This window comes from Stegodyphus dumicola, chromosome 5 (assembly GCF_044657685.1).
Source record: "Stegodyphus dumicola isolate Sdum_Otavi_A_Nest chromosome 5, ASM4465768v1".
NCBI lineage: Eukaryota > Metazoa > Arthropoda > Arachnida > Araneae > Eresidae > Stegodyphus > Stegodyphus dumicola.
In genome coordinates, this window is record NC_140772.1 from 146,817,913 (window position 1) to 146,832,966 (window position 15,054).

The 15,054-nt window shown below is 35.6% G+C and overlaps 1 protein-coding gene and 1 long non-coding RNA gene across 9 annotated transcripts in view; one reads left to right on the forward strand and one right to left on the reverse strand.

Moving 5' to 3' along the window:
* Window positions 1–15,054, forward strand: part of LOC146997289 (uncharacterized) — a 330,931-nt gene that overhangs the window by 120,505 nt on the left and 195,372 nt on the right. The gene's annotated exons all lie outside the window — the stretch shown is intronic.
* The window catches only part of LOC146997290 (uncharacterized), a 112,874-nt gene that overhangs the window by 6,285 nt on the left and 91,535 nt on the right, over window positions 1–15,054 (reverse strand). The gene's annotated exons all lie outside the window — the stretch shown is intronic.

A 15,054-nucleotide genomic window follows, 5' to 3' on the forward strand; every position in this document is an offset into this window, starting at 1 on the left:
CTGGCGCTTGAAACCGCCTGGTATCGCCTCTACAGGTCCTAAATTCTGCTGCAAAGCACTTTTGTAAGTTCTAAATTTTAACCATGCCTAAACTTTGGATCCCAGTGCTTTCCCTAAATCATAAATACTTCTCATCCCTTAATTTTGACACTCGGTGCTTTCCCAAATTCCAAAAATTTCAACTTCCCTAAATTCTGCCGTCCAATACACACATATCTATAGTGCAGGACGGGTTTAAAAATTTTGCTTTTAATTTTTAGCCTATTATTATGTTTTTTTTTATATGTATGTATATAGGCATAAATAAATGCAACAAAATAAAGAACAAGGTTATAGGGTATTTCTCCCGCCTTCCTAGCATCCCTTCGTGGTATAGTGGTTCTGCATGCTGAGCCGGTATTGTCAGAGGTCCGTGGTTCGATTCCCAGCAAAGGCGTTGTTAATTTTTCATCTTGCCTGCTTCCAGAAAAAAATACCTAATGTCTCTAAAGTAGCGCCCGAACTAAAAGGGTGTTTCATGAGGATTCTCTGCGCCCAGGATTTGGCGATTGGGTCCCCTAAAAACCTCAGTCGCCCTTTCAAAAGGGGAGTATGTAAGGTATTTCTCGTGCCTTCCTAGCATCCCTTCATGGTGTAGTGCTTCTGCACGCTGAGCCAGTATTGTCAGAGGTCCGTGGTTCGATTCCCGGCGAAGGCTCTGTTAATTTTCATTTTGCCTGATTCCGGAAAAAAATACCTAATGTCTCTACCAGGTATAAAATATGAAAGAAAAAGATCTTAAATATACAATGTTCATTAATGTATGTATATGTATATAATATCAATATAAATGTTAGGATCTGAAGCAATTAGAAAATTTTTAATTACGCATACACACACATATATATATACATTTTATAAGCATATATAAAATAAAGCGATTTTTAAATTACTTATATGGTTTGTTGTGGTTTATTTAAATATAGCAAAGCACTCGACGGCTATCTGCCTAAGGGTAAGGATGCCTCTGTAGAGGACTTTCTAAGCAAAACTGGATCGTATATGCGTTATACATGGGGAAAACCACGTAAACGCCCATACAACATGAAAATGGATTGTCTGGTCCGCACTTCTTAAGCAGAAGTATCACCAGAGCCAATAGGCTAAGGAAATTTTCAATTTTGGAGCAAGAGCTCAAAGATCAAATAATGCCAATTAGAATTTTTGAAAGACCTAGTTAGAATTTTGAGGTCTTCTGACTAGGAGATGTGTTGGCCTCGCCAACGTCTTTATTGAAAAAATACATTACATAGCATGTTTTTATATTTACAAAACAAATTATTTTTTGAACATAAATTGAGTTATACAATGCAACATAGAATGATAGGAAGAACAAAGTAAAGAATCAATATTAAGTATTACAATAATTAAATGATTAATAACATGGCAAATAAAAGTACAAAGATATTACATGATACGATTGAATTTACAAGTACAGATCTAATTCATTGTGATATGAGTATTCCAATATAAGTACAATAATATTATATAATACAATCAATTTATAAGTACAGATCTGATTCATTATGGTATATGTATTCCATAAAACTTGATAACAAAGATCGTCCCTTGTCGTTCTTAATTAGTTGTTTTAGAGTTTCTAAAGTTATATTTTGTTTGAAAATTTCTCTACGTTTTGTTGATACACTGGAACAGTCTATAATCATATGAAGTGCATCTGCGGATTCACTACCACATTGACACTTGCATGTAGATTCCTTTAGTTTGAATCTGTTAATATAAATCGGAAAGGCTCCGTGATTAGTGATAACTTGATTTAAAAAAAATCACTGAAATGCCGTTTCTCCGAAACATTCGGTAGAAGTGTGAACGTTTGTCGTCCTGTTTCTTCATCGTTCCATTGTCTTTGCCATAGATCGAGAGCTTTCATCTTTGTCGTCCTGATGCTATTACTCATAGGGATCTTGCAGTCCTATGAGTAATAGCATCAGGTACGTGTTCGAGTAAATCCCTTGTTTGGCTAGCTCGTCGGCTTTTTCATTGCCGGCAGTGCCTTGGTGTCCTCTTATCCAATGAAGCTTTGCTTTTGTAAAAGCCAGTAATTTCTTTATGGCGATAATGTTCTGATTATAGATATTGTATTTATGGATAGACTTTAAAACAGCCTGGCTATCCGAATATATATGCGCAGGACTGGGGTGTGATTTTAACCATAGTAATGCCGACTTTAATGCTAAAGTTTCAGCTTGATATACTGTACTAGTCTTATCCAGTTTAAACATAAATTGATCGTGACAAACTCCATTCATGAAGGAACAGAAGCCAGCTCCAGTGCCGTCTTCACTTTTTGAACCGTCCGTATAAATTTCTAAACTTTTATTGATTGGAGGCTTGTTGTCCCATCCGAAGACTTGAATATGAGCTGGATGAGAATGCCATTTAGGTACTGGGAATTCAATCTGATCCCGTGAAAGTTCTAAGTCCTCATATTTAAAGTCAGTCCATCCTCGTTTGGTACGTTGGATGATGCTTTCCATGTCCAATTTAAGATCAAGCGGCATAATTCCAGCAATCACTTGAAGAGCTGCAGTAGGGGCAGTCTTATAGCTTTTGGTCATTGCAAGAAGTGCTATGCGTTGTATAGAGTTTGTTTTGTTTCGCATTTTTACCATAGGTGGGTACCACCAGGCAGGACATGTGTATACTATGGTACGCTCTATTGCACGTTTATAAAGTTCTTTCAGAACTGGTTTGGGCATCCCAAGTAATCTAAGAAGATTGTTCATTATTTTACAAACTTTAGATTTAATATAATCTAGATGAGGTAGCCAGGTAAGGCATTCATCTATGACTATTCCAAGATATTGAATGGATTTTTGTTGCTTAATGGTATGATCGTTCATCTTTATTGTCGGTGCTGAATAGGCTGCACCACGCTTTTTGATTGCTATAAACATAGACTTTGACTTTTCGGGAGAGAATTGAAGTTTGCACTTGAGTGCCCATTCTGATAGTTTTTGAAGCGCCAACTTTGCCTTGGTTTGAATTTGCATATGCATAGATCCTGTTACTAGGAGTGAAACGTCGTCCGCATAAGCTTGGATGTGGATTCCATCTTCAAATTCGAGTTTTAAAGCTATATTCATTACTATATTCCAGAATAGTGGTCCAGAGTTGGATCCTTGTACACATCCTTTTTCTTGTTTTATGGAGTATTGAACATTATTTATTTCATAGATTATATGTCTATTATCCAATAAACTTTCAATAACTTTATAAATATTTAGAGGACATCCCAGATTGCGGAGTTCCTGTAGTAGGAACGGCCACCAAATATTGTTGAATGCACTCTTGATATCCAAAGAGATAACATTGGTGTAATTATTATTACGTCGGTTTGCTTCTATTTGTGAGACTATGTTGTCCTTGATGGCATCTGCTGAGCATTTTCCCGCCGTGAAGCCATATTGTTGTTCACTTAATTTGGAATTCGATACTAAGAAATAAGTCAATCTGTTAGTGATTAATTTATCATAGACTTTACTCCATGCGTTAAGCAAGCAAATAGGGCGGTAAGCATCAGGAAGCTCACCATTTTTTCCTTCTTTTGAGAATAATACTAATTTCGCTGTCTTCCAGCAGTTAGGAAATATTCCTCGACGGAAGAGTTCATTAAGTAACGCTACTTGTAATTGTGGGTTAGCATAGAAAACTTCAGCTATAATTTCTTTAGGTATATTGTCCATTCCAGGTGCTTTGCCTGGATTGAGGGATTTGATAGCATTTTCCACTTCTGGAATCGTAAACGGAACATCATTTATTGAATTATATGGATTCCTTAAGTTGTTACGAATTGTCGTATGAAACTCCGTGTCTTCGCTGATTATATCTTTAGGAAAGTGGTAATCCATTAGGAAATGTATAGTTTCTTCTATTGTGGAAGTCTTGGTTTTATCTGGTTTGAGTAACGCTTTTAATTGTAGAGGGGATTGCATAGTCCCCTTAGCAATGTCATAGTGTACCCCGAAGGGTGAACTAGGACTTAGACGCTCCAGATATCTTTTCCAGGTTGTTCTTTTGGCTTGCATAAGCTTTCTTTTATAGAGAGCAAGGTCTTTTTCATAGACTTGCTTATAGTGTGCCCTTAGTTCGTCATCATGAATACATTTGTGATAACGCTTTCTCAAAGCGAGGATTCTTTTTCGTAATATTGAGAGTTCCGGGGTCCACCAAGGGACACCTTTGTGTTGAGTTTTAACATATTTTCCCTTGGCGTGGGTTGCCAAGTCACAGTATTCCTGTATTTTCTGAGTCCACTTAATTATAAGTTGATTAAGATCAACTGTATCTTTAGGCAAGTAAGATTCCATTGAACCAAAAAAGTGACCAATTTTTGCCTTCAGTAAGAGCCAATCCATTTGTGTAAGTTTATATTTGACTCTTTGAGTTGAGCTAGAATGTTGATACGTAATTTCAAAAGAGATATAACAATGATCACTTAAAGTGATACAGTCCATAACTTTCCAATTATGAATGAAAGACGTAGAAGAGATTGATCTGGAAGCTGTAATATCAATCCAGCTCTTTCCCCTTGTGCAGTTGTAGGTAGGGGGACCATCCGGATCGTTTTCAACAGCCAGTCTATGCATTGTTAAGAATTCTCTAAGTGTGCGTTTTCTGGGATCCTTGAAGGGGGAGCCCCAGAGCACACTTTTCGCGTTTAAGTCGCCAAGGAGAAGAAGATCATGTTGATCGTCAAAGTAACGTTCAGCTAAGTTTAACAGAGTAGTTAAATCTGTTAAGTCCGTTATAGGTTGAGTATAACAGTTAAAAATGGTTATTGTCCTATGTTCAATCTTTAATGTAATAACATTTAAAGTAGAAGAAGCGTAAGTATTCAGAACCGTAAGTCGTGGGTTAACCACCACTGTGGCTGTTTTGGGGTGGTCATTTGGAGAAAAAATGTTTGAGTCAGAAAGCCAGACGGCTTGTCATTGATACAGTATGGTTCTTGAATAAAAATCAAGTCGTATTCAAAGATACAAGTCTTTAGTTGTGCTGTTGCGACATGTGATCTCGCTAAATTAATTTGCAACGCTTTTATATTTTGAATAAGTTCTCTAGCCATAATTGATTTTATCTTCGAAGATCTTCAATTTCTAGCTGTCTGCTAGGACAGTCTTTTGAGAAACTTGAGTGCTGCTCGTCAAGGTGCTTATCACTATTCGCATTTCTTTCTGCACAATGAATACATCTTTAGTAGTTATTGTCACAATTTTTGTGGGAATGTCCCACTTCTCCACAATGTCCACATGCCTCTTCTGTTTGGCATTGTTTAGAAATATGTCGGTATTGGCAGCATTTAAAACACTGCGTTGGTCTGATGTATTCTCTTAAATTGAAACGTTCCCAATTAACGCACAGTTTGCGTAACTTAGTAAGTGTTTGAAAACCTCCAGTGAGGTTTCACAAACCCAATGATTTCCGTTCTTATGCTTGATAGGAAATTTAACCTGTAGGCCATCACCATCGATGCCTTCGTTTTGGGCTAAAATGGCTTCCTTAAGTTCTTCCTTAGTCAAGTCCCTTGGAATATCATATATTATAATTTTAGGAAGCCTACGTGTAGGACGAACAATTTGTAGGTCCTTTTTAAGTTCTGGTACAGTATTTATTTCATTTTCTAGCGTCTCTATGTCTTCCGCTTTATTGGTCTCTATTAAGAGACCACCTTTTGCCTCATTTTTAAGTCTTTTCACTCCAATGTGGAGTCATTTATTTGTCAATATTGTCTCTAAGGTGGCAATATATGCTTGTCCTTCTTTGAGAATGTCTTTAGAACTCATTTTGATGTAGGTAGAGTTATTCAACGCTTAACTAAATAAGATGCACTGGGTCTGTAGACCGACCTGGTACCCTGGGGTTCACACCAAGTCAGTAAGTAGTAGGCACTTTTGCTCAGGCTTTCGACCCTCCTTGGAGAGGGAGCCCCCCGACCTTGCCAAGGTACCCGAGCACTGGGAAAGCACGAATGAACAGGTGAAACAAATATTCAAAATTATATCAATTTTGCACATTAATATCGCATTTCAATCGCATACAAATCGTATTTCTAATCGCTTTTCCCGGGGAGCGTAAACGCCCATACAGCCATTCCGTTCACTGGAATGCGAACTCCGGACCGAACTATCACTGTTTAGCGGCTTTACCACTCAGACGCTAATGAACCTTCTCCTCACATATACATGCATATATATATTATAATATTTACATGTAGAACATATGTTATGGTGAAATACCGAAATCTGGAGAATGTCGACTTTCACCGGTGAATGTTGAACATATAAGAATATATTTCTTCTCTGTAATTCAGTCACGAAAAAAAGCACTTGAGACTTAAAATAAGAACTTAAAACACACAGTACATTGAAAATGAGAAAGGAAAATAATAGAAGTTAAAAACTTACTTAATTATACAGTGCGTTCTAAATGAGAAAATAAAATAATAGTAATAAAAAGCTTACTAAATTATGTGACTCAAATCTTATTTATTGCAACAACTTAAACTATTATGACTTCTTATGAACTCTCTTTTCGACCTACACCAGAGCATATCTGTGATTGTCGACATAACACCGGTGAGGGTCCGAATGTACAAGAATGTAATGCAATATTCGATCTTTCACCGATGTATGTGGTAAATGTTGTCATTCTCCGGTGAAAGTCGATATTCTCCAATTTCGGTGTTTCACGGTAACATATACGTACACATTAAATTATTAAATTATATTTGCATGTCGATAAATTATATTTACAGGTTGATCATTGATAAAAAATTATAAAATATTGTACGGAATTACTTCGCTTCCTAGATTTTTCGTAAGCTTCATCATATTTCTAAAACAGAATCTAAGTGGTGATCCCATTTGCAAGCTGTTTATATATCTTATTTTTTCTGCACTGAATTATATTTAGAGAATTATTTCACATGATTATAGCTGAAAATGCAGTTTTATAAATGAAGAATTTAAAGGCAAGAAGAGAATTAGGTCCTTTTCTAATTATTCTTGAAGCATTTAAATTAAGAAAAACAAATGGCAGATTAATAGAGATCACTGAAATAAAGTGCTCACAGAGGACAGATTAATATGCAAATAAATTTTAGTTTTCATTAAGTAAAACAGAATTCATCTGGCTTCTGTGAGAAAGGAATCAATCCAAGAAACTATTTTTCTATTTTCGCAATCATAATTTTTTAAAAAAATTTCAAAGAATTCATATTCAAACATTGCAGTCTATTATAATCAGTAATAATTACCTAAAATGCAATTTTAATCAATATTAATTCTCATTTTCTCTTTGATAACCCCTCTTTAGAGTTAAATAGCAGTCACAGCATTTTTCGGCTACATTTTCCTTTATAATATGCTTACGTTTTCATTTACAACTTTTAATACTCTGGGAAAATTTCAGTATGAGAACCCAGAAAATTATTCTTAGTGATGCTAAGATTATTGATCATTGTCATGCCGCTGTGCTTCAAAAGAAATCCTATTGTTTAAAGGTTCATATCCTTAACCTTCCGACGTTCATATCCTGGCCTTAACATTACATTCATATCCTGACCTAAAAATAAAAGCTGCGAGTCAGAATTGAAGGGGTTGCTCATAGGCAACCTTAGTTAAAAAGAAGTTAGAGGAAATGTTAATCAATGCATAATATTATCTTTTGAATTAAACACTAACACACTATTTGATCAAGTTCAAATAGAAAACAGATATTCGGCATTTGATTTGAAAACAGATTAGACTTGCAAACAGATATTCGGCATTTGTAAAGAAAATAAGGATGAATCAATATGAGTTTGTTTTCTGATTGCAAAACCATCTTAAGATACTATCGGATTTAATCTTTAAATTATTCCAATAATATTCAGAATAGTGGGGAGCCACTATTCTTAACTAAAATTCACTAACACAAATCCTATTTTGGGTTGAAATGATTTTCATTAATTACGTTTTAGAATCTATTAGGTTATTTTTTTATAATACGCCGAGAGGTATTTTTGAAAATGAGCAATGCCTTTTGCCAGGACTCGAACCTGAACCTCTCGAATACGCGCCTAGTGTGCTAACCGTCACACCACAAAGGCATACTGGAAGGAGAGAGAAAATACATTATCCCTTTTAAAGGGCAAATGGAAATTAGGAAACCCGATCGTTAAATCCTGGTTGTGAAGAATCATCGTTCACAACATTTTAGTTCGAGCGCCACTGTAGAGTCATTAGGTTATTTTAAAGGAGCTGTGAAAAATGTGCAAAGGAGTCGCCGGAACTTGAACCTGCACCTCTCGAATACGCGCCGAGTGTGCTACGGTTACACCACGAAGGCATGCAGAAAGGAGGGAGAAAATACCTTATAACGTTAATGAAAAAATACTAAAAATATCTAAAAAGTTAATTTTTTAATTACCTCAGTTTTTGTACTGATAAATGATAAACTATTATAATATGAAAGAACAAAAGGAATAAAATTAATTATTTACTGATATTTGAGAACTCACTTTTTTACTTCCTTGTACGAAGTAAGTTGTAAATAATGAGACAGACAGTGAACGAAGTAAGTTGTAAGTAAATCAAACGAAGTAAGTTGTACTTTTGTAAGAAGTGTCGCAGCCATGAAAATTTTCGGGTATCATATTTCAATGAAAATACCCATATATTAACTGCTATCAGATACAATGAACGATGTTTTTGCATGACATCTGTAGGTAAGAACAGAATAAAGGACTCTTTTTCCCAAAACGGTTTGCAAAAAGGATTTAAAATGGATTCAGGACAGATATTTTTGTGATGTCTAGATGTACGTATGTAAGTATGTAGCTCGCATAAATCAAAAACGAGTAGACTCAAAACGTTGAAATTTTGTATATGATATAACATGTAGTTGTGCACCTACCTTTTTGGTTGGATTCGGCTGCACCAAAAGTGTATAAATAAGCAAATATACCCACTTTGTAACTCAGCTGCGTGAGCTCAGTTTTTTTTAAAATTAATTTTTATATATTGGTAAATTGTGCATGTTTTGCTTTAAAAATGATTGAATTATGTTGTTCTTATCTCCCAGTTAAAGTTCTTATGCCTTTAGTTAATCTGCATGCAATAGTTGTAGAATTATTAGCTATTTAAAAGTTTTTTAAGTGCGGCTAAGCCTAATTTTTTTTTACTATAGCTGCCATATTTGTTTGCATTTGAAACTTAGCGAAATAGTGAATTCAGTTTCTGCACTTTTAGTGTCTTTTTGCCAAGTGGGACCCAAAGTAAAAGTTTTGTGCACCGAAAAATCTGCCTTCTTGTCGCTGGCATAACTACTTGTTTTTGCGTAGAAACAATAATTTTAATTGTAAAAATTGTTTTTTTTTAATTGTTTTAATTGTATTTGGTGTTTCAAGTCTCTATATTTTGCAATTTTTAATAAAGCTATTTTGAGGTTTTATGTATTTTTGTCTTGTCGCAAAGTGAGAATTGAATTAATTGAAAGAGAAAACTATCTCTAATGAGAGAGGAAATAAGTTTCAATGAAATGCAGAAAAAAAATGTGCGTATAATTTAATATTCCGCGCAAGGGAAGTCGTGGTCTACATATCAGACTTTTTAATGCTGTGCTTACAACAAATCGTTTGAAATAGATTTTGACAAGTAAATATAGCAGTACAAAATTGGGTGTGTTTCATTCACTATATGCGTAAAGTTCTTGATATTATCTATATCCATCACATTTAGGAGCTCACTTTCAGTTATATTAATACCAAATAATTCAGTGAAATACTTAAACCAGCTAATTTAATAAAAAAAATTCACACTTGTATTTTCGTACACTGAAAATTTTCTTATCCGTAATATAAAACACAGCACAAGAAATAAATATTTTGCAAAACAGACTAAATATATATATATATATATATATATATATATATATATTAATATTTAATAAGAATAAATCTTATTATGCAAATTTGAAAGGTAGTTCTGAATATTTTTTAATTGGCTGTTACATTGGCGAATGGCAACTGTGTGATGAAATGACTTGAAAAAGTGGTGGCGCTGTCTGTTACAAAAGTAATAACTAAGTACCAAAATTCGCCACATCGCAAGTCACGACAATACCCCTTTCCTGGCTCCCGGCCACTTTATAGTTGAGAAAAACGGGTCATAGCAGTACAGCAGTAAAGTCGCTGAACGCTGGTAGTTTGACCTGGACTCAATTTTGGGCGAACGGGCTGGCTGCATCGGCGTTATCGTCTTTTCCCCCATACATAACGTGGGTATGAGTCAGTTTTCCTTAGACATTTCTCCAGGAAAGTATCACTGCCCTTACTGAGGTAGTGTGCTATGCCGTAATCAAATAAACCAAGCCAAAAATGTGAAGAAAACGACGAAACTGCGATGCAGCTAGGATATGAACCCTGTTCGAACTACCTGTTTTCACCTATTTTTCCGCTTTGCCTCTGGTGAGCTAAATACAATTTGAAATGAATTGTATTAAGGAACTGGCAGAATTGAAGACTTTTAAGATTATATGACTGAATGTTGCTAAACATGATAGAAGCGGTAAAGCCATGTAAGAAATTATTTGACTTTATATGATATATCTCAAGATTTGTAAGCAATAAAAATAAACAATTCTCCCTGAATAAAACAAAAATCGGCTGCGTTTTCTTTCGATCTAGTTCCTTTCCAGTTTGTAGAATTAATAACTAAATTACGTTTAGACTTTTTAAAGGTTCATGTCGTAACAAGCAAACCTTTTCTTTATGTTTGAACGTAAAGAGCTCTTTGTCCCCGCTAAGGTCTTTGAAATATTAAATTATAAACTGTTAGCTAAAAGTTGATTACGTTCGATTAGTAATTTACTTAAATAAGTGATTAGACAGAAATTATAATTATTTAATCGTCCATGTATGAACTTTTTAAAAGTCGCACAACATATTAAGCAGCAAGTTTTCTGTTTATGCTTCAACCTAAGACAGACAGAAGTCTTTCTTCCCGCAGGGTGTTGATTTTGATTGATGTATTGAGATTACGGTAAAGCACACTAGAGCTATCTGCCTAAGGAAAGGGATGCCTTTGTGGAGGTCTTTCTAAGGGAAACTGGCTCGTATACACATTACACGTGCGGAAAACCACGAGAATGTGCATGCAGCTAGAGGATTCGAACCTCGCCCGAACTGCCAGTGTTCAGCAACTTTTACCGCTCGGCCGCTAGTGGGCCTCTCCTCGCAGGTCGAAAGATCAAGCTTAGAGCGAACAAAGGGAAATTCTGTGTGAGAGAAAGCTAATTGTGCAGCATTTTAATACAGAATTTTTTAAAGACCAGATAAAATACTGCATTAAAAAAATGTTTGATTGGAATGTATTAATTTCTTCTCATTCAAGGCGATTACACTTAATTAACCATTCACTTTTTGTTGGGAATTAACAGAAATATTTCGAAAACTAGATCATTTGGGATACGGTTTATATGCTTTCACTATAAAGAATCAAATTGGAAAAAGGTTAAAAAATCGCGAAGAAAAGTCTCTTTTTTGTTATAAGGGCAAAAAAATATCTTTTACTTATATATGCTATTAAAGAAGTGTGTGTCTTAATACAGTGTAAATTGATGGTTTAAAATTCATTTTATCTGGTAGTATCATTTAACTTTTACAGTGAGTGTTATTTTATCCTACGAGTATCACCCATAAGGAAGGTTTCTTTCTAGCAAGTTGTAAAAAAAGTCGATTGCAAAATTTGTGTCGTATTTTTAACTGCCTGCCTTCAAAGTGAAAATCTGATCTTTTGCTTTTGTTTATTATTTGAAAGAAAATTACTAAGTAGTAGCATTATTTTCAAATAATAATTGTGAGGGAAAAAATCAAATAAATATAAATAAAAAAATTTTTGAAAGCATTCAGATTTTACATTACGCCCAAAGGGGCGCTTTTTTAACATTTTGTATGTTACCTTTACTTATTAAATATCATGTTCTTCGCATTTAAACCATAAAATTCAGTTCGTCAGCAATATTGCAAAATAATGTTAAACGGGGCATAGCTTTAGAATTTCCAATACACAGTCTCGCGCTCTGGAGATAAAAATGATTTTTCCTTACAGTCTTGCCGTTGTTCGCTTTGAAATCGTGGAGTTTGTTAATAAAAAATTTGTTAAAGTTTTACAAAATATAAAATCGAGAATTAAACAAATTCTAAATTTCGGCTTCCAAATGCCCATATTTGGGTGGAAATGTTCAGTATTCAAAGTTTGATGACTCTAGGTATTGTTGTTTTATCACAATGCGAGAAACATACAGGGGTTGGACAAAAATATGGAAACACCTTTAAAAAAACATGTTTCTTTGCTTAATATGAGGTAGGAAACCCGTTGGCATCCAAAACAGCTTGCAGTCTTCTCGGAATGGATAAATACAGTTCCTGTTTGTTTGCCAAGGGAATATTATACCATTCTTCCTGCAAAACGGTGGCAAGTTCAGATAACGATGTTGGCGGTGGATAACGAGAACGCACTTTCCGTTCCAATGTAGACCACAAAGGTTCGATAATATTCAGGTCTGGTGACTGTGGTGGCCAGGGGAGATGGGACAACTCATCCTCGTGCTCAGAAAACCAGTCCTGGACAATGTGAGCTGTGTGAACAGGGGCTTTGTCATCTTGGAAGACACCATCACCATCGGGGAACAAAGTTTGTACCATGGGATGAACTTGATCGGCCAAAATGGTCACATAAGTCTTGGCAGTCATGTGCTCTGACACAGTTATCATGGGGCTAGCAGAGAACCACGATATGGCTGCCCAAACCATAACAGAACCCCTGCCATGTTTCACTCTTGGCAACAAGCAGTCTGTATTATAGGCTTGAGATGGCGTTCTTCAGACGTAAACTCGGCCAGAAGTGGGAAACAATGTGAAAGAAGACTCGTCAGACCATATTACTCGCTTCCACTGCTCTGTAGTCCAGGCTTTATGACTTAAACACCACCTTTTCCTGTTACGGGCATTAGCATCACTGATGAGTGGCTTCTCAATTGCAGCACGGCCAGCAATTCCCTGTTTATGACGCTCCCTTCTAATTGTTTTGGTACTCACAGGGTTTAATAACACAACATTCATTTCAGCAGTAACTTTTGCAGCTGTGGTCTTCTTATTTTTCGTCACAATTGCCCTTAATGATCGTCTGTCACGATCACTCAGGACACACTTTCGTCCGCGCTGTGATTTAGCAGATGATGTTTTTCCGCTTTTCAAATATGCGGAATAAATCTTTGATACAGTACCTCTTGAAACACTAAACACCTCGGCTACCTTGCTTACGGAAGCACCTACCATACGTGCTCCAACACTTTGCCCACGTTCGAAGTCTCTTAACTCTGACATAATGCAATGACAACCTCACATAACTGTACTCCGACAACAACTGAACTGTTTACCACATTTACGAAGTTGTATAGGTGGCGTCAGTAGTCAAAAATGCCAGCGCCACCTACATATTTCATTAAAATCAATCTTTCTTTTCAAACGTGCATTTCACAAGGTGTTTCCATATTTTTGTCCATCCACTGTACATAACATTCATGCAGACTCTTCATTAAATATAACACAACGGGGCTCTAATATTCGGCGGCAACAATTTAAAAAGTGAACCGACATTTATAGTGAGCCAACGTAGAATGCTGAAACGAAATTAATAGTCCTTCTGGGCAAATCGCCTCTTTGGAAAAATAAAAATACAATTTATTACAATGATGGGAACGAAAAGCGGAATATTGGGACATTAATTTATTCAGAAATGCTTATAAGGTATTTCTCCCACTTCCCTAGCGTGCCTTCGTGGTGTAATGGTAGTACGCTGGGCCGGTATTCCAGAGGTCCGTGGTTCGATTCCAAGTGAAGGCGGTTGCATATTTTTGCATCTTTTCTGCTTCTAATTAACCTAATGACTCTACAAGTGACACCCAAATTAAAAGGGTTGTGGATGAAGATTCTCCACACCCAGGATTTGGCGACTAGGTCCCCTAAAACCCTAGTCACGCTTTCAAAAAGGGGAGTATATAATGTATTTCTCCCACTTTCCTAGCGTTCTTCGGGTGTAATGGTTCTGCACGTGGGGCCGGTATTCCAGAGGTCCGTGGTTCGATTCCCGGCGAAGGCGGTTGTTAATTTTTCATCTCTCTGGCTTCCAAAAAATCCTAATGATTCTACATGCTTTATTAATGTCGCTTTTAATTTAGATGATTTTGTAGAGTAAACCATTAGGCCAAATTTTGTCAAATGCGATGTCCAGGAAGCAGGCAACGAAACAAGATTTATTATTAAAAGCTTCTGCAATTTTTTTCTGCTAAAATTGAGAATTAGTTGTTGAATGTCCTTGACGAAAGCCGAATTGATTATTCTGAATGTTGGAGTGGGATCTGACCTTTCAGGTCAGGTCAGGTCATAACGTTATACTTCAAGTTTTGTACTAATAAAAGTACATTACTTGACCTGTTATATTATCCATTAAAGGCCTTAGAAATGTATTGGTGCTTGTCTCATAAGGATGCATGTAAGTAGTAAAATAGATTCCTGAATCACAGTGTTAATTCGAGATGTTGATTACAAAAGTGACATCTATGCCAGGGATGTAATTTCAATTTACTAACGTAAGTCAGAGGTGCTGGTCACGTGTGCTATTTCCGTGATGTTGATTGGCAGAGTCGAGAGATGCTCAAGATGACATATTTTGCTTTATATTAAAATAAATAATAGACTATTTACAAATATGATGAATAGAATTGTATTCTAACATTATCAGTAAACTTAGAAAAATATCAGTATGATGATGCTGATGCATGATGATTAAAGAAAAATATAACTTGAGTATAGAGGTGTAGCTGCTAATCGGCCAATACAGTTGCAGATAAATAAGGTAATTCCTTCAATAAAAGTTCATTCAAGGTTCAAAAGAATTGAAGTATAGCAAAAATCTTGAGTAAATACTGAATAATAAAATAATAAAATAC